Source organism: Saimiri boliviensis, chromosome 15 (assembly GCF_048565385.1).
Source record: "Saimiri boliviensis isolate mSaiBol1 chromosome 15, mSaiBol1.pri, whole genome shotgun sequence".
NCBI lineage: Eukaryota > Metazoa > Chordata > Mammalia > Primates > Cebidae > Saimiri > Saimiri boliviensis.
Genome location: NC_133463.1, coordinates 89,427,844 through 89,448,219, shown reverse-complemented (window position 1 = coordinate 89,448,219; position 20,376 = coordinate 89,427,844).

The window sequence follows — 20,376 nt, the reverse complement described above, 5'->3', positions numbered from 1 at the left end:
GAAGGAGAGGTGGCTGCAGACTGGTTGATGGCAGACCCAGAGCCCCTGTGTCCTTCCTGCAGATCTGGGGCTGCTGTCTGCTGGGGAGGCTCCATTTCTTCATCTGCCACCTGCTGGATGATGACACCTGCCCCAAACCATAGCCATAAGCAGAGCTGACTGTGGGTCTGCCCCCGCCAACCCGCCACCACCCCACCGGAAAGCAGACTTGGCCATGGAAGACTAGGCCTGGGCAGAGGAAGCCCTTTTGGTGTTTGGGGCAAGCGTCTCAGTGAACACGATCCCACGGCCACTGCCCGAGCCTCTCGTTGGAGAAACGAGGCTGCTCTGCTGGGCGCTCCGTGGGGCCGCCTGTGTAGACAACCAGGGGAGGTGCGGTGGGAGCCGGAGACTGGCTGGCTGCCCACACTAGCCTACCCCACCCCCACCGCACTGAGGAGCCCCTGGGACCCTCAGTCCCTGGCCTGAGACATGACCCTCAGGTGGCACCCACGCAGCTCCCTGCCCCCAGTGTGGTCTGCCTGTGTTCACCACCCAAATCTCATCTTGAATTGTAGCTCCTATAATCCCCACATGTGGGAGGAGGGACTCTGGGTTGTAATTGGATCCTGGGGGCAGTGCCCCTCATGCCGTTCTCGTGATAGTGAGTTCTCACGAGATCTGATGGTTTTATACGGGGCTTTTCCCACTTTGCTTGGCACCTCTCCCTCCTGCCACCATGTGAAGGACACGTTTGCTTCCCCTTCCTCCGTGACTGTGAGTTTCCTGAGGCATCCCTAGCCATGTCGACTTCCTTACGGTGTGACAGCAGACTGACACAGCCCTGAAGCATGAGAGGTCAAGGAGACCAGGTCCACCGGCCAGGTCTTGGCCAGGGCGCAGTGCACAGTAGGCGCTCAGGCAGAAAGCTCCAGTCTCTTGCCCCCCCCTTGTCCTCAGGCCCTGAAGCCCTTGGTACAGGTAGGTCCTGCACACTTGTGCCCTCCTGTGCCCCTGTGCCATCACCGTGTCATCAACAGTGCCGTGTTTATAACTAGGACCAACCAGGGGGGTTCTAATTCAGACCAACTTTCTGGCTGAACAACACCTTCTGCCAAAACCCAGCCCCTTGACCCCTGTAGTGGCTAGGGAGGGCCTGACTGTGCTTCCAGGCTACCTTCCTTGCCCCTCCCTCGGCCACATACAGCGGGTGGCATCGGTAAACATCCAGCTGCTGAGGGATCAGGCAGGCCGTGGTGGGCCCTGGGTTCCCCCGGCCACCCTATGTCACCTCTCCGCCCACAACTCCCCCATGCCAAGGTCTTGGATTGTCCAGCTCAAGTGGTTCATTGCCCACTGAGCCCAAATGTCCTCCTTACAGATGAGAAGCGGAGTGACCAGCCCAAGGTCACCCCCAGGCCCTGGCCGGAGGGGCCTCAGCATCGCTTTCTCACCAGCACACAGCCCGCCCCCTTGGACTTGAAGAGGCTTCTCTCCCAACTAGAAACACACAGACAGGATGGGCTGGAAGAGCCAGCCTGAGGCAAGGAGAGAATTGCAAGGAATCTGGAAACATGGTGAGGGCTGGAAGCTGAAAGGGCCAGGTCTGCTGGGGGCTGTGTCTGTCCAGTCACCTGAAACACCCAAGCAGAACAAGCAAGAGGAGCAAGGGAGGGCTTCAGAGACAGAGGCCTTGGGACACGGAGGGGGCCCTGGCCCCAGATGGGGTGGCCTGGGGTTCCTGCACGGCCTCCCCAGCCTCAGCCTCCTGCAGAATGGGACGCGGGTGCCGCTCCAGGGCAAGGCACCCACAGGGTGGCCTGTGACGGGTACTGGGGGCATCCAGAGGCCCTGCTCTCCTCCTCGCGGGAACTCTATTCTTTCGGGGGCCCTGACGCAGCACCACCTCCAGTCTAGTACCTGGATCCGAGGAAGGGGCTTCTCCCCCTAATACCTCTCCGCTCCTCCCTACGCCCCACCAGGCCAGCGGACTCAGGCCACCCCACCTGGGGCCAGGGTCCCCTCCATGTCCCAAGGCCACTGTCCCTGAAGCCCTCCCTCACTCCTCACCTTTGTTCTGCCTGGGCGTTTCCGTTGGCTCTGCCTAGGGTTGAGGCCTCCTCACCCCAGCCCACCCCTGAGATCTCTTCCAAGGGTCTCCTGGTCCCATGGTGGGGGCCATGTGGCCGTCAGTGCGTGACAGGGGACGTGAGTCTTTACTGCTTCACCAGATGGATGCACAGGACCACATTCCCAAGATGGCAGTCCCAAAACCCCTGTCTCACGAGTCATGAAATTCCGGGAGATGCTACGGAAGAAAGGCTCCAGGTCCAAAAGATCTCGGGAAACGCTGCCACCTACAGCCTCCGCTCTTGGAGAGCCACCATGAGCACAAGCTTGTCAAAGTCCTGCCACAGAGGCCCCTCCCCAGCTGTGTCCAACCGTGAGACTCTAGACTGCACACATCCACAAGCCTCCCAGAGCCCCAGCAAAGTGAGCCCCCCAGAACCCCCGACCAGGACTAAACAACATGAGACAGGCGTGTTGGGTCAGAAACGGTGGCCCAGTGGGAGGGGGCGGAGCTGCACCAACAGGCCTGGCACAAAGCCGCCTTGGTGGAGGGGGCTGCAGGCTACAGAGAAAGCGCTTTGCCATCCTGGGTCTCACCCAGTGCTTGCCAGCAGGCCAGGGAGCACTGACCCCTTTCTCAAGGCGGGGACTGGCCTATGGCCATGGTGCAGCCAGGAGAGGAGTTTGCCATCCCTCTCAAGGTGCAGCGCTGGCCACACCCTTCTCCCCGGGGCCCTCTATACTCTGCCTCGTCCACTCGCGTCAATCCCTCCTTGAATCGGCATTCTGTCCGTTTCCCCATGGCCTCCCCAGCCCTTTCTGCTTACCAACCCCGCAAGCACCAGGACTCAGCCAGGCTTCCCAGTGGCTTGGGCTCCCTGGATCTCCAAGAGGAATGCTGGGAGGGCCATTCCTTCCAGAGGTGACTCGGAGGGCACCCTGGTCCGCAAGGTTCTGCCAAGGAACAGAGAGAAAATTACAGCTGCTGTTTTATTAGGGCACATAAACGCCCCGCGTGTTTGATGCCCGCTGCCACTGCTCACCGCCGTGAAGCAGGCAGGCCATACTTCTCTCCGTCTCCCCATGGGTCCCATTTGAGCCTAACATGGCTGATTCATCCATCTAAGCAGGCTTCACCTTGGAGGCGGCCCTGCCTGGAGCCAAGCCTGTCCAGGTAGCCAACCTCCAGGACTGACTAGGCTGAAAGGGCAGCAGGAAGAAGACCAGGCCAGGAGGGAGACAAGGCAGGGTCCTGCCCGGCCAGGTCCAACCACAGACTGCCACCTCCAACCCCCCATTCCTGAGGACTTCGATAAGCAGGCAGGTGCAAGGCGCTTTCTCAATGAGGTGCAGTCTCATTTGGGGGGAAGCGTTCGTGCCCAATTCCTAGAGGAGGAAGCCATGGTTCAGAGCGTACCTTGCCTCAGGTCACACAGCCAGGAAGTGGGGGAATTAGCTACGTGGTGGGCTTGTTGGGAGAAATCAGTAGGGTCTCCGTGCATCACAAACACCCCAGCAGCACGCTGAGCCCGGAGCGAATGCCGAACAGCACTGCTGTGGTTAGCGCGGCCCCACGCTCTGCTCCTACTAAGCCTTGTTTCTATCCACATTTACCTCCTTGAATCTTCAGCCCAGGGAGTCAGGCTATGAAAGCAAGCCTTGAGGCTGAGAGAGGCTAGGGCAGCCTTGATTCCTCAGGCAGGGGCAGTGCACGCCCAGCCTATAAACTCGGGTCAGTCTGACCCACATCCCTGCTGTGAGCAAGGAGCTGACCCAGTTTAGGAGAGGAGGTGACCTGGGGCACAGAAGACTCAGGTCCCTCTTGGAGGCTGTGACAGGGAGCTGAGTGCTGCTCAGGAGTGTCATGCTACAGACGTGGAGGCTGGCGTTGTCTGCGCACATTGCGGGAGCTCTGCTCCTGGGCATGGGGTCCACATCTTCCCAGCTGCCCCCCGCATCCTGAGCACCTCCCTGGGCTCCCATGACAGTCGGACACTAAGCTGGCACTGAGAGGTGCAGGTGAGCTTGAGGCTGGAGCCATCCGTGAGCAGGGAGGGGTCAAGAAATCCTGCTCCAAGGAGTCCCCAGGAGCTGCCGCCTGGGAGGTGGCACAGGTCTCGGCCAAGGAGAAGTTTTCCCTTCTACTTCTCCCCACACAGATAATGCCCTCTCAGGCCCTTGAGCGAGGGCACCCCACCCTCTTTCCCGCTTTGCCTGGGCGCTAGCCCCCTGGCCACCAGCATAGTTGTGCTTCAGTGAGCCCTGTGGCTGGTGATGGGCAGTGAGGTGCTCCGACCCTCTCAAACCTCCCGGCTGTCTTCCAGCAGGAAGCTGGTCTTCACACCCCAGCTGCCTTCAGCCCAGCCCTGCCTGCCCCTCAGGGCTCCCCTTCTCCACGACAAATCAGCTCACCCTGCAGCGCTGCCCATGGTGCTGACCGACAGAGCGTCTCTCCTTTCAAGTGAGTCAGGGATTCCAGAATCAGGGCCTGGCAGCAGCTGTCCCCAGGATAGCTGGACCTCACATCCCAGCGCCTGGCCCTCTTTACAGGCTCAAAAGGGACAAGCCAGCATGCAGGACCACTGACCAGGCAGGGCTTTAGTCCCTCCAGGGGCAGTGTCTGCTGTGGAACACCACCTGCGGTCTCTGTGACAGGTCGTTATCACTGAGAGGGTATCACAGCCTCATCATCTGATCTTCTTAGAAAGCCTTGTTCTTCTGCAAAAGGACAGAGGAGTCACATGCATCTTCAAAGCCCCAAAGGAGAGGCTATGACCACAGCTTTTCCAGGAAGGAATCACACAATCGCCAGGCCTGGCCTGGGCACCCGGGGCCACACCAGGCTTGGGGAGAGGGCCCCAGACCTCCCCCCAGCACAGCCAACTAAATACCAGATGCTTTTCAGATATTAAACGCCTTATGTTTGTGAACTCATTGTAAACTCGAAACAAATATATACAGATCCTTCCATTTACAGATGGAAGGACTGAGGCTCAGAGAGGTTAAGTCACTTGCCTGAGGTCACACAATGGTGACTGGAGCCAGGGCTTGAACCCAGGCCCCAGGCTCCAATGTTCTCAGAGGCTCTCTACGGTTCTTCTCCCACTGCTGAGGACGCTGGGACAGTGACAAACAGATTGACAACTGACTGCTCAGCAGCACCCCAGGACACCATTGACAGAGCCAGAGCTGAAGGAACCCTGTGCTCCCTCAAAGACAACCCCCTAGCTCAGACTATGAGGCTACTAAGTACACTACAGGCCACCCCAAGCCAGGAGGCTCCTTCATCTGCCTTCAAGAGCCTGGAGCATCCTGCACCTGAGGCCAGCAAGGATGCCTGCGTCTCCACGGGAACAGGTAAGAATCTCGGTTTGTGAGCTGATTCAGCTTCAGACAAAGAGATCTCCGGGGGCCAAAGAGGTGGACCCAGGGCTTCCCAGGCAACCACGGGGGAGAAGGAGGGAGAAAGGGCGAGCCCAGACACGAGGCAGGGAAGAGCCGGGGGTGGGGACAGCAATTGCAAGTCACCCTGGGTGGCTGGCGCAGGGCAGCCAGGCCCTGAGGTTAGAGGTTTGGGACAAACTGAGTTCAACAGGCTTCACAGAGCCTGCACCGGCCGGCAGCACCAAGTCCGCAAAACTGGCGTAGGAGCGGCGCTGGCTCCCAAACGTGTGCGCCCCTCCCTCCCCACCCGAACAGAGCAAAGTCAGGGAAACCTGAGCAGGGACTTCAGGGAGGGGCGGGGCCTGATGGGGGATAAGGCAGAGGCCCCGCCCGGACTGTCGTCTGAGGCCATCTAGTCCAGTCTGAGGACGAAGCCACCAGGAAGCTGTGAGTGCCCCCAAGGAGGAAGGGACCCGGATGTGATTTCCAGAGAACAGAGAAAACCCTGCAGCGAACGGCTGAGTGGGACTGGGGGCAGGGAAGGCCCCGGGAAAGAGCCAGTCAGCCAATGAGAGCAGTGGGAAGTAACGTGAGGCCCTGAGCCCACATGCCCTCAGATGGTGCAGGGCTGGGGATAGGGAGCCCTTGAAGGTTTCAGAGCAGGGAGAGATGGCATCAGAGTGGAGGTTTGAGGAGCATCTGACTGTGATGGAGGAAAGGTGAGGCCTAAGGCAGGGTCCAGTGAGGGGCTGCAGAGCTGTCTTTGCAAAGGACAGTGGAGTCAGAGGGACCGCCTTGATTGGGGTCACACTCCAGGCGGGCCACACGGCTGTCGGGACATGCTGAGTCTTCCTGCCAGGCAAGGCCTGGCAAGTGCCAGCTGTGCACCACAGGCCCGTCAGCTGCAGCTCCTGGGCACCACTCACCCGGCCACACTAACCCTTGAGGGGACAGCTAGACTCAGTGGGCCAGAGTTTGACCTTGCCATGGAAGGTCAAGGGCAAGATGGGCGTCAGGAACCCTCTCACCCAGAAACGCAACCCCATTCTCCTTCCTCTGCTCCTGTGTGCACCCCCATCCTTTGTGACCAGAGCTCTGGGAGACCTGGAGTCAAGTCAGCCCCTTCCTGACCAGCAGGGCCTTGAGTCCCTCGCCCAACCTTTCTGAGCATGCTCATCTCATGAAGAGAGCTGGCTGGGCTGCCTCAGCATGGATCCTGCACCAAGCCTGGAGGGTGGGGGCACTCGATAAATAACGGCTTTCCTCCTCTCGGCTCAGTCTACCCACCTGCAGAATGGGTGTGATCCCCAAGCGCAGCCTGTCTTGTCTCCTGGCAGATGTCGGCATCACTTCCAGTCTGTGGCCACCACGGGCCTTTCACACACCAGCTCTCCTGCAGGAATGCTCACCTCTCCTCGGTTGCCACAACAGCCTGGGTTCATCTTCATAGCCCTGAACAGAAACAGCTCTTCCTCCTCCCAGCTCCCTGGGCTCTGTGTCCCCCTCAGCCCCCATCATTGCTCTGACTACCCTGGGTTTCAAGGATGTGTGCCCAGATCAGTTGGTCCAGCAACAAGGGAAAGGCATTTTCATCCGTGGTGTGTACTAGAACCTTCCAGAAAACAACACCAAACACGTTTTGGAATCAGTGACTGCCCATCCCGAGAAGAGTTTCATGGGTGTTACTTTATGTTGGATATTCTCTCTGACTTCCTTTACTTAACTAGAATCTGTGCTGGGATTAGACAGACCCTCCTATCAGGCTGTACTATTTTTAAATGCAAATGATAAATTTAGAAGTTACACGTGTGTCTCATGCTAACGTGGCACTCCCTGACAATATGGCCAGCACTGTTTTAGATGCCTGACTTAACTCGTTTAATCCCCCACAACAATCCCCACAGGGGAGGTATCATCATGATCCTCATCTTAGAGATGAGGAAACAGACACAGAGAGATGGGGGGCCTTGCCCAATGCGAGGAAGTGAGTCCTTCCCTACTCCCCAGCAAGCGTCAACCTCACCAACTTGACCCCCAGTTCCACAGCCCACCCCGCACCTCTGTGCTGCGGCTGGCTGCAGCACAGAGCTCGGGGATGAGGGAGTGTTTGCCACCCCTGACCCCTCGTTTACCTGGGAGGCCTTCAGGGCGGGGCCCGCGAGGATGATTCATCCCTGGATCCCCAGGGGCTGACACAAAAAGAAACCTGATGGATCCTCACAGAAGGGATGAGAGCTCGCCAGATGGATATACTTGGGGGATGAGGGTGGAGGGATGGATGAACGGATGGACAGACAGATGGATGGATACATTGATTGATGGATGGGGAATAAACTGGTGAATGGGTGGATGGATGAACAGATGAATTGGTGGATGGATGGGTGGATGGATGGGTGGATGGATGGATGGATACTTAGACTGAAGGACTGGAATGGGACCAGCTAGAGTGCTACGTGGGTAGGGCCAGCCCCTGCAAAGCCCTAGCCCTCGGTGGGTGCTGTGGGCATGTGTGTGAGCACGTGTGAGAGTGCAGGGTAGAGTAACTGCAGGAATGAATCACACCAGCACCCCCTGGGCCCTGCATTAATCATGCAGGATGATCTGCTCCTGCGTCTCCCATACATGGCTGTCATTTCCGTCATTAAGAGCACTATCAATCACGATGCCAGACGCATTTCCCTGTGGGAGGCCAGCTAGGGGGCACCAGCCAGCTCCCTCAACTGGGCGCTGTCTTGGTCACCACACCGGGCTATGTCCTGGGCTCCTGTGAGTGGTGAGGAAACGGAGGTGGGGGCTCCGCTGGTGACCTCTGATGAGTAAGGCCTGGGTCTGGGTCACTCCTCTGTGGCCCCCACAGCACTACCTGAGGCCGGGGGTGTCCGTGCCTGTGTGCACACATGTGAGTGTACGTCTGTGTGCGCAGATGCGCTTCTGTCAGAACGCGTGGACAGGGCAGCGCATTCCATGTGGCCTGGGCCGTCGCACAGGGCCCGAGCGCTCCAGGCCGGCTGCTTGGTTTAATGCCCTGCTGCTGCCATCGCAGAGTGATTAATAACTTTTTAACAATGGGCTCTGAATTTTCATTTTGCAGGAAGCCCCAAAATTCCACGGGAGGCTGCAGTCAGGGGCACCTGGCATCCATGGCCACCTTCCTCCAGTAGCATGGCCCCCTGTGGGGCACCAGCCTCTTCTGCTGTCTCTGCCACTGAAATGGGCGCAGCGCTGTGCAGATGGAGCCCCAGACACTCGGCGAGGCCCAGCCGGCCACAGGCTGTGGAGTCAGTGTCTCCCCCTGCTTGCCACCCCCTCACCCACCCGCTGGGCCCCTCGTGTGCCAGGAGAGAGCAGTGTGTCCGGGAATAACAGATAACGCCATTAGGGAGGTGGAACAGCTCCATCCTTCCGGGGAGAGAAATGAGGCTGTCAGGTGGCGGGGGCCCGGGCCTCCAGGTCATGATGAACGGGATCTGGCGGCCCACACGCTGCGGCAGAGGGTGCCAGGAGATGATTGCTTACAAAATGTACCAATTACCTTGCGCCTTCCCGCCCACCCCCGCTGCCAGGCAAATAAACACATCAGCTGCCAGCCTGCTCCAGCCTGGGCTTGCAGAGGGCCCAGCAGCCAGTGGGCATGGTGGGAGGGGCTGGAAAAGCCACGTTGGAGGATGCAGGAGGAACACCATGTCCCCACAAACCTGGGCAGCCGATGGGACAGTCAGCTGGTATAGGAGGTGGCGTCTTTGCCCAAGGTAATGTTTAGTGTTTAAGCAGGGATACGGGAAAAGACCAAAGGCCTCCCCAAAAAGCTTAATTGAGGCCAGACACAGTGGCTCACGCCTGTAATCCCAACACCTCAGGAGGCTGAGGCAAGAGGACCACTTGAGTCCAGGAATTTGAGGCTGCAATGAGGAGCTATGATTGCACCACTGCTCTCCAGCCTGGGTGACAGAGCGAGACCCTGTTTCTAAAACACAAATCAAAACCATAAAAACCTCATTGAAAGTGCTGCCCTCTCCCAGGCTGGGAGATGTGTGCACCAAGCTGTGCACACATGACTGGCAAACTCAGGGCCCCCACACATGACTGCCAGCTCTCCAGAGCCACCAGCTGTGTCCCACACAGAGGTGTGTGTGTCTGTATGCTCATGTGTGTGGCTGTGGAGGCCCACATTCTAGCGCATGCATCTGTGCCTGTGTGCCTGTTAGCTCCGTGGGTTGCATGTGCATACAGCCATACCTGTGTGTTGTATGTGCATGTGTGTACCTGTGTCCGTGCATGTCTCTGGGTCCGTGTGTGTGTGTGCACGTATGTGGTGTACCCGCATCCATGCATGTATCTGGGTCCTTGTGTGTGTGCTGTGTGTACATACGTGGTATGTCTACATCTGTGCATATGTCTGGGTCCTCGTGTGTGTGCTGTGTGTGCATATGTGGTGTACCTGCATCCGTGCATGTATCTGGGTCCCTGTGTCTGTGTATGTGTGTGTGTGTGTGTGCTATGTGTGTGTATGTGGTGTACCTACATCCCTGTATATAACTGGGTCCCTTACTTGTGTGTGCTGTGTGTGCGTATGTGGTGTACCTACATCCATGCGTGTATGAGGGTCCCTGTGTGTGTGCTGTGTGTGCGTATGTGGTGTACCTACATCCATGCGTGTATGAGGGTCCCTGTGTGTGTGCTGTGTGTGCGTATGTGGTGTACCTACATCCATGCGTGTATGAGGGTCCCTGTGTGTGTGCTGTGTGTGCATATGTAGGCTCAAGTGCACTTTTCACACCCCAGTCCACGAGGTCACATCCCGTGGCCGCCCCACTGTGTCCCCTGCAAGGCAGCTGTTACATTTTGAACTCTGTCTCCACTCGAAGATGCTCCCTTTCCTGCCTCCCAGCCCAGAGCCACACACCCCTGCACCCCACCCACCCCTCCCCCTGCAATTTTAGTGCACAGCAGAGCTGGGTAGAGGCATCTGTGGCCACCCACGAAGATGACAGTGGCCAGGCAGCCATTCACCAGGGGTGGCCGTGCACTGTCTGGCCCCATGCCAGCCGCCAACACTGTCACAGGAAGGCCTGCCTGGCTGCTTGGTGGCACCCAAGCCAACTCGGGTCACCCCCAGATCGAGTGGACATTCCAGGCCTGGGGCATGGAGGTCAAGTCTAAGGATGTCGCCTCTAATCTCCCAAGCCTGGTGACCTGTGTCCTGCACACCAGCTCCCGTGATCCAGGCCCTTCCAGATGCCCACCTCACTGGCCGGCACTTGAGTATGTCCAGCTCCACCCAGGCCAGCTGAGAGCAAACTTCTTAGCTCTCGCTGACAAGTCCCGACAGGACCATGAGGCTGCCTGGGAGCCATGCCACACACTGGCCAGGGCGGAAGGAGAGGAGGGGGAGGAGGGGGTGAGGGAGTGAGGGTGTGGGGGTGAGTCCCCGCCCCCTGCCTCTCCCCTGCCCCACCCCCTGAGCGGCCCTGCCAGGCTGCCCGTCCTCTCTGAGCCTCGGTCTCCACTGACTGCTGGTGAACAGGGTGCCTGCTCCCCGGCTCAGCTACGAAGAGTGTGGCCTGTTCCCTGCCCCAAACAGGAGTGACCTCTCACCGCCTCTCAACCCAGCCAAGTCCTAAACAACCTTCAGGCCACTGCCTAGGTGCCCCCACTCCCAGAAAGCCCTCCCTGACTGCTCCCGCTGTGGCCATCTTTCCCTCCGCCGGGCACAACTTCTCTCTCTACCTAATGATCTCGGCACACAGAGGCCGGGGCCTGGGACAGAGCTGGGATGTTCACTCCAGCTCTTATCACGTGGGAAGGGTGCTGAGTGAGCCCTCTAATTTCCTGAGCTTCAGTCTCCTCTAGAAAATGGGGACGGTCCTACCAAGAGCTTGTACTTACGGGGCACTCATTACCCATCCAGGCGCCGCGCAAGCCTGTGTCCTGTGCTTTCCCCTTTCGGCCTCACACTGGCACTGTGGGTGGGTACTGTTACCAACATGTTTTATACATGGGGAGACCAGAGCTCAGAGAGGTCAGTCTACCTGCCTGAGGTCACACAGCTGGTCCGTGGAGAAGCCGGCTCTCTGCTTCCCAGGTCTGCCTGGCCCTGCCTCACAGCCTCTGTCCGATGCTCTTGCCGAGGGCACCACATGGCTGCAGAAAGGGTAAGTGACATGATGAGCTCAGATGCCCTTCGAAGACCGGCCTCTGGGCGAATGTCAGCTGCCATGCCTCTCTGGCCCCCAAACCAGATGGGCCATTTGAGGTGCAGGACGAGGTCTCAGATCTGTGCCCGGCCCCAGCCCTGTTCCCAGCACAGGGCCCAGAAGCGAGAGGCCTCATTCAGCAGCATCACCAGCACTGCAAGGAGAGAGGCACGTGGGAGGGGCAGAGCCCATTTACAGAGCCTCTGCCAAGTGCGGATACCTCCCGACAGCTGACCTAATTCATCTCTAATGACCCCGCAAATCCTGTGCGGTAGAAATGGGACACCCTGTGATGGTTTATTTATGTGTCAACCCGACTGGGCTAAGGGATAGCCTGGCTTGGGGGGCAGAGAGAGGCATGGCAGCTGACATTCGCCCAGAGGCCGGTCTTCGAAGGGCATCTGAGCTCATCATGTCACTTACCCTTTCTGCAGCCATGTGGTGCCCTCGGCAAGAGCATCAGACGGAGGCTGTGGGGCAGGGTCAGACAGACCTGGGAAGCTGAGCGCCGGCTTCTCCACGGACCAGCTGTGTAACCTCAGGCAGGTGGCTTGATCCCTCTGAGCTCTGGTCTCCCATGTATAAAACGTGTTGGTAACGGTACTCACCCACAGAGGGAGGCACAGGCCACAGGCTTGCGTGGCACCTGGGATGGGCATTCATGCTCATCACGGATACACCTCCAGCACCATGAAGAAAGCGTGATTTCTGGGTATATCTGTGGAAGAGCTTCCAGGATACATTAGCTTTTGAATCTGTAGAGCAAGTACAGAAGGTGGCCTTCACCCATGGAGGTGGCCCGTCCCATCCACTGAGGCCCCAGATACACAATCGGTGGAGAACAGGAGAATTTCTCTCTTCCAGAGCTGGACATTCATCTCCTCCTGCCCTTGGACGCCAGCACTCGGGGTCCTCGGGCCTTCAGACTTGGGCTGGGCCTTACCCTCTCAGGTCCTGGGTCTCAGGCTTACAGGCGGTGGACCGTGGGACTTCTCCGGCTCCATGATGGCGTGAGCCGATCCCTCACAACAAAGCTCTCTTGATGGATCCAGCAGTCTATCTACCTAATGCCTCCTGAGTGCCTTCTGTTTCCTGGCAAGAGCCCTGACTAATACACACCCCATCTGAAGGCAGAGCAGCCCAGGTCAGCGACATGGACAGGACATTGAGCCGTGAGTAGCTGTGTAGACCCACACATGAACCCAAGCCTCAAAGAGCCCCACAGGCTGACATGCCCACGGAGGGCAGAGTTGGCATCCCCATAGGCAGGCTGTGCCAGAGCCCAGGCTCCCCAGGGCCCTCGATTGTTGGCCAGGTATCATCACATCTGGTCTCAGGGCTTTATCTCCCTCCAGCAGCTTATGGCTCCCCCTCCCCCAGCAGGCCCGGCGCCCGCACCCCTCCACCGACCCCAGCGCAGGCACCCCTGGCTGTTCCATAGCTAGAACTGAATTTACAGCAGGGAGAGGCAGCGGTCTGTGGGTCCTGGAGAGGGGACATTCATCTTGTTTGAATGTTCTTGGAATGTCAACAATAAATGCCAAGATGAACGATGAATAAAAATATTCCCAGAAATAACAGGAGAGACAGACGTGAATGTGGGGGAGGGAGTCTCAGGACAGTGGGAGTTCTCAGCCCAAGCTCCCCCGAGGACAGACATGCCCCTTTTCTGTCCAGGCTGCAGGGATCTCAAAGATGAGACAGGAGGACTCCTATGTAGGCAAAGGAGTGACAGCACCAGGGAGCGACCCAGGAAGCCCTCCTGTGCCTCTGACCCAGCTGCTCTGCCCGTGAGTCACCTCAGCCGCCAACAGCAGGCAGGAGGTGCCAGGTGAACCGCCGCTCAGTGTCTGGCCTCCCTGGCTGCCCTCCGGGGCCTCCCACAGGTTTAAGTGACAGTTTCCCAGAGCAGTGACCAACTGGGCCACACACCCCCGATGGGCTGCGCTCCCTTCCTGGTGTCACCCCGTACTGGGTTGCATCATGCCCCTGAGCAGTTCGCATCACCAGAACCTGTGAATGTGAACATACTGGAATAGGGTGTGTGCAGGCCTCACTAAGGTGAGGTCACCTTGGATTTGCGTGGGCCCTCATCCAATAGGATGGGTCAGTATGTGAAATAGAGACTTGGGGCTGGGCACGGTGGCTCATGCCTGTAATCCCAGCACTTTGGGAGGCCGGGGCAGGCAGATCACCTGAGGTCAGGAATTGAACACCAGCCTGGCCAACATGGTGAAACCCCATCTCTACTTAAAAAAAAAAAAAAAAAAAAAAATTAGCCAGGCAAGCTGGCACACGCCTATAGTCTCAGCTACTCAGGAGGCTGAACTGAACCTGGGAGGCAGAGGTTGCAAAGAGCCGAGATCGCACCACTGCACTCCAGCCTGGGTGACAGAGCCAGACTCTGTTTCAAATAAATAAATAAATAAATAAATAAATAAATAAATAAATAAATAAAAGAATAAGCAGCGTGAATGCCGGCATAGAGGGAAGACAGCCGTGAGAGGATGAAAGCACACTGGGGGATGTGGCCACAAGCCAAGGAGCCTCTGGAGGAGGCAGGAAGGAGCCTCCCCAGGCTGCCAGCACCTGGACCTCAGGCTTCAGCCTCCAGAGCTGTGGGAGAGTCCAGAGGCGCAGTTCAAGGCGCCTACTTTGTGGCATTTTGTTATGGCCTCCTGAAGACTACATACTGCCTCCCTGGCCAGCTCTCAGAACACCCGCGCCCTTCTCCCTGTCTCAAAATCTTCAATGGGACCTCAGATTATGACAAAACTTAAGGAGCATCCCTCCTGCACAACCCACAAGACAACCCTTGGAGACTCAGTGGCCTGGGCTGGGCCCCCGCACAGGCTTTAGAGGAAAGCTCATGAGATTTAAGACTCAGCCCCACCACCACCAACTGCGGGACTCTGGCCAGTGCCAAGCTCTTGGAGCTTGGGGTCCTAGGCCAGCCCACTGTGGGTAGCAGGCCCACCTGGAAGGAAGCTCGAGGCAACCACATGGAATGACCCAGGAAAAGCAGCACCTGCCAGTTCCCTGTCACCCCAGGCTTCTATCATTCTACCTCCTGTATGGCCCCCATCAGCCTCCATTCTCTATCCCCTCCCAGACTTCTCTGCCCCTCCTGGCCGCAGCCCAACTCTCACCCTACCCTGGGAGGGTGATTGTATTAGTCCATTTCATACTGCTATGAAGAAATACCCGAGACTGGGTAATTTTTAAGAAGGGAGGCCTCGCAATTGTGGCAGAAGGTGAAGGGGGAGCAAAGGTGCATCTTACATGGTGGCAGCAAGAGCGTGTGTGCAGGGGAACTGCCCTTTACAAAACCGTCAGATCTCACAAAACTTATTCACTATCACGGGAACAGCACAGGAAAGACCCACCCCCATGATTCAGTTACCTCCCATGGCATGTGGGGATTATGGAGCTACAATTCAAGATAGATCTGGGTGGGGACACAGCCAAACCATACCAGTGATTTTTCTCTAAATCCCTGTCAAATCAAGCCACATGCCTTCCCAGGGCCCCCCAAGGCTCCGCTGCTCCAGTGCCCAAGTCCCCACATCAAAGACCCTTCAGCAAGAGCCCAACCTTCCTTTCTGGTCTTTCCTTTAACAAGCCTTCAGTGGATGGCGATGCCTCCAATGCCATGCACACACTTTCAATGCTGTGTATAGACCTCCAACAAGATAAACACACCTTCAGCCCCAATGACACGCCTCCAATCCCACGGACATGCCTTCAGCACCATGGACACGCCTCCAATCCTATGGATACGCCTCCAACACCATGGACACGCCTCCAATCCCATGGACATGCCTCCAACACCATGGACACGCCCCCAACGCCATAGACACGCCTCCAATCCCATGTACACACCTCCAACATCATGGTCACGCCTCCAATCCCATGTACACACCTCCAACATCATGGACACGCCTCCAATCCCATGTACACACCTCCAACATCATGGTCACGCCTCCAATCCCATGTACACACCTCCAACATCATGGACATGCCTCCAATCCCATGGACATGCCTCCAACAACATGGACATGCCTCCAACCCCATGGGCATGCCTTCAACGGGATGAACACACATCCAACGTGATGGACATGCCTCCAACGCCATGGATACACCTCCAGCACCATGGACACGCCTCCACCACAGTGGACACACCTACAATGCCATGAACACACCTCTAACATGATAGGCACACCCCCAATGCCATGGATGCACCTTCAACATGATGGACATGCCTCAATGCCATGAACATGCCTCCAAATGCCATGGACACACTTCCAACGCCATGGGCACATCTCCAACACCATGGACACGCTCCCATCACCATGGATATGCCTCCAACACATGGACACCCCTCCAACGTGGTAGACATGCCTCCAATGCCGTGAATTACTTTAGAAATTATCCAGTCTCGGGTATTTCTTCATAGCAGTATGAAAGCAGACTAATGGCCTTCAAAAACCATGGACACAGTTTTTCAACACCATGGACACACCTCCAATGCCATGGACATGCCTCCAACAGCATGAGACACCTTTGAAGCCATGAATATGCTTCCAATGCCATGGACATGCCTTCAATGCCATAGACACACCTCAGCTTTTGCCCAGACAGCAGCTTCTCTCCACACCTGCCCCATCAGTGATTCCATTTTCCTCCTCCATTTCTCTCAACAAACCTCTACCTTTCCTCTCTGCCTCCCTTCCCTCGATCCTGGAGGTCTGAAGGTGGCCGCTCCTCTGCCCCATGCCTTCTGAGCAGGCAGGTGCACAGTTCCAAGCCCAGTGAGACCTGGTCACACTGGAGGCCAGGCAGTGAAAGCCACTCCCCTCCTCCAAGTGCAGTGTTCAGCCTCCAGGACATCCTCTGCCCATTTCTCTTCTCATGTGCAGAGCTTAAACACAAAATAAAACTAATCTTAGCCAGCAGGCCTCCCTGTAGAGATGTCAGTGGCCTGGTTCTCTGCAGACCTGGCCGACCCTGCATGATACTTGGTGCTTGGGGCCTGAGGAGCTGTGATGCAATCCCTTCCTGGCCAGCAGCCTCCAGGCCCCCGTCCCTGTGCCTGAGCTCCCTCACCTCTCCCTGGTTCTATTCCAGGAGCCTCCCCTCCCTCGCTTTTCCCCCAGCCTCACCACAGCCAGGCCAGGAGTGCCTTTGCCTAGCTTCTGGGATAACCCCAGATACTGTTGACTGCATGCTGATGGAGCTCAGACTTTAAATCACTCATGTGTGTATAATCATCACAAAAACCACTGAGTCTGGAATCTAATGTTTGTAATCCTCATTTTTCCAATGAGAAATCAGCCTCAGGGATGTTAAGAGACACAGAGTTTTGGATCTAGGTTTCTCTGTCTCCAAAGTTTGTTCTCTTAAGCACTTCCCTATAGCGAGTATGATGTCCCTGTCATAAGGATTAGCCAAGCAGTGGTGAAGATGAATCAAGTGTGTCAGTTCCTTTCCTGGTGTAACCGTCACGCCAAAGACTAAGCAGCTTCAAGCAGTGACTTTCTGTGTTCACAATCCTGAGTCGGTCATTTGAACAGGGCTCAGCAGGGATGGTTCCTCTGCTCCACGGTACGCTGTCTGGGCTCACACAAGCCTTTGCAGTTTGCTGGCCTCGCCTGCACATCTGACAGGAGTAGTGGGCATGGCTGGGCTGTGTGTGCCCCTCACATGTTGCCACGGCCCCACCCCCATTACTAGAATCCAGTCCCTCACTGGCCCTCTGCCGTCTCACCTGCCAAAGACCTCAATGCTGATAGGCCAGGGAAGAGCCTGGACCTGGAACCAAAGTCACAAAGCCTCAGAGCAAAAAGGGCCTTGGCAAAGCCTGAGGCCACCTGCCCCAAGCTACACAGGACAAGCCCAGGCTGAGAATTCAGGGCGTTTGCTCAATGCACAGAGAAGTCTTGGCTCTAAGCTGGCTAGGTCTAAGCCACTTCCTCAGGACCTGCTCCAGGAAGCCCTCCTTGACCTGTCAACATCTGGGAAGATAAGTGCACTGTGTATAAATTAGCATTCACAATTGCTCACACGTGAGCAAACACATGCACACACACCACTCACTCCCTGTCTTGAGAGGTGGTCCTGCCATTAGACTAAAGTCAGCCTACACAGATCAAGACAGCAGTGGGCAGCAGGAAGTCCCACTGTCCGTGCTTACCACTGCCAGCATCAGGCCAAAGTTATGAGTAAGCATTTGGGATAGGAAGCTGAAGCCAGCTGCCCTTCCAAGCTTCCCTGAGCAAGAGGGAAGGCTCAAAGATCCTTGGCAAGTGCTCAGGTAGTGTTTGTTGAGTGACCAAGTGACTGAGTCTCCTTGAGTCCCAGTGAGCTTCAGACAGTTCGGCCAGGGCCACACGCCCTCCCTGTGGACAGTCCCACCAGCAGAGCCACCATGCCATGCAGGTCAAGGCACCAGTGTCCCCTCTGCCACTAAGGTGCTGGAGACCCTGGTTCTCTGAGCCACCCACCGAAGCCAAGGCCACATGGCCAGTGGTGAACGGCCTAGGACGTAGTTGTGGCGGCTTTCCAGGGTGAGGTGGACCCAGCTGGCACGGGGAGTTGTGGTCGGGAGAGCAAAGCTGCAGGTTCGGGTACAGTAGGGGAGCAAGGGGTGCCTGGAGAAGTGGGGCACAGCAGGGGGAAGGGGGCACCCTGTGGGTGTGAAAGGTGCTTTCTGCTACTGGCCCGCCATTTGTTCTGAGGAATCGTGTGCAGGGTCGCCCTCAAGCAAGGAAAATGCCAGAAGCAATTCTGTCTCACGACAAAACGCAGAGGTTACGTGAATGAGTAGTGGAAGATTTAACCTGGCAACTGCTTAGGTGTGGTGCCTTTTGGGAAATCTCGAAGGGGTCCCAGCCACTGTTCCCACAGGAGAGCCGCAGGGGCCTGCACAGCCAGGAGTGGGGCTGAGAGTCTCAAGGACCCCGAGGGAGGCCCAGGGGCCAGAAGGAGGCAGAAAGAGGCAGAGAAACTGCTCAGAGGGAGAGGGAGGGAGGAGGAACCGGGCCTTGTGAGCAGGGGCAGGAGCTGGCCAGGTCTGGAAGGGATGGGGCTGGCGCTGCCTCTCCTGACGTCCCAGCTCAGGACAGCCCAGGAGGGCATGGCAGGGCCAGACCGCAGGGAAACAGGAGCCTACAGGCGGACCATGGGCCAGGTCAGAGCGGAAGGGGATGGGGCTGAGCATGGAGGAGAGTGCCGGGCGTGGCTACACCTGCAGTTGGGGGCATGAGGGGACGGGTGCTCTGCCACTTCTCTGCATTCCTTTGTGTGGCATGTGGCCCTCAGGGCAGCAGGACTGACCGTGCCTCCACATTAGGCCTGGATGTGCCCAGCACAGAGAGGGGCAACTCTGCAGACGGCCCCTGCTCGGGATGGGCAGGGAACTACGGTCTTCTGGAGGGGCAACAGCCCAGCCCCCAAAGACTCCTGCCCACCAGCTGGAAGTGCCCTAAGCCCCCAGAGAGACCTCTGCCCGCCAGGCAGAAGCACCCCCGGCCCCTGGTCCCTCTGCAGTGCATGCTTTTACAGCAGTAGCCTCGCTGAGGGGTCCTCAGCCTGGCATCGGCCTGCATGTGGCATCCTCCTCCCTGCTCACCTGGTTTGTCCTCTGATGTCTACCCCACCCACTGCAGCACCGTGCTTGGCAGAGGAGGAGCAGCCCTGGGCCTGTGGGCAGGAGCTCCAGCTGGGAGCGGCCAGCCCAGCACTGAGCACATGCAGGAGAGGCCACACGGAGCCCTGGCGGCAGTGACACCCGGCGGGGACTCAGGGTGCACCTGTGTCTGCAGGTGGTGAGGGACAGCATCAGAAGAAGGCTGGGTGCCTGGGGCAGCCTGGCCCATGTCACGGGGCTGCAGGGTACAGGGCCTGGGTCACTCATGGAGCCTGAGGACTCCTTGAGGACAGCTGGGCTGGGCCAGCCCGCTGAATGCCAGGAGAAGCAGTGCCCTGCACTGTGGCCAAGCAAAAGGGCAGAGCCTCAAGGAGGTGGTCTGGCCTAGGAGGGCTCCCATTGCCCCTCAATGGCAGCCGTGGGGTACACGGGTGCTGAGACCCTGACTGCCAGGCTGGGCTGAGCTGCCTGCTCAGACAAGACGCCTGAGGTTCAGCAACCCCAGGTGGACCTGTGGCTCCGCCTTCTGTCCTGGAGACCCTGGTTCTCCGAGCCACCCACCGAAGCCAAGGCCACATGGCCAATGGTGAACAGACCAGGACATAGACGTGGGGGCTTTCCAGGGTGAGGTGCACCCAGCCAAGCAGTAGGCCAGGGGACACGCCAGGAAGACAGGACATGTCCCCAAGTCCCCAGGGGCCCAGTCCAGGGAAGAGAGGGAGGCACAGTCAGTCCTGCTCCCTCGATGGCCACATGCCACACAAAGAAAGCACAGCAGAAGTGGCAGGTGCCCTGCCCCCCTCACGCCCCCAAGCGCAGGTGTAGCCAGCAGAGAAGGAAGTGAGAAGGCAGTGGGCCTGGGCCCCATCATCTCGACGCCCCTTCCCTGAGCAGGCCCGGGAGACCCCACAGGACTCCCTGCCAGAACCCGGGACCCAAACCTACTCCACGCAAAGCCTGGCTCCCAGCCACAGACCTGAGCCCATGCCGTTTCCAGGTCTCTGTCCTGTGGCCCTGAGGAAGCCCCACGCCGGAAGGTGAGGGCTGCTGAGAGCATCCCTGAGGGGCTGCCCCAGAGGACCCTTGAGGGCGACGGCAGAA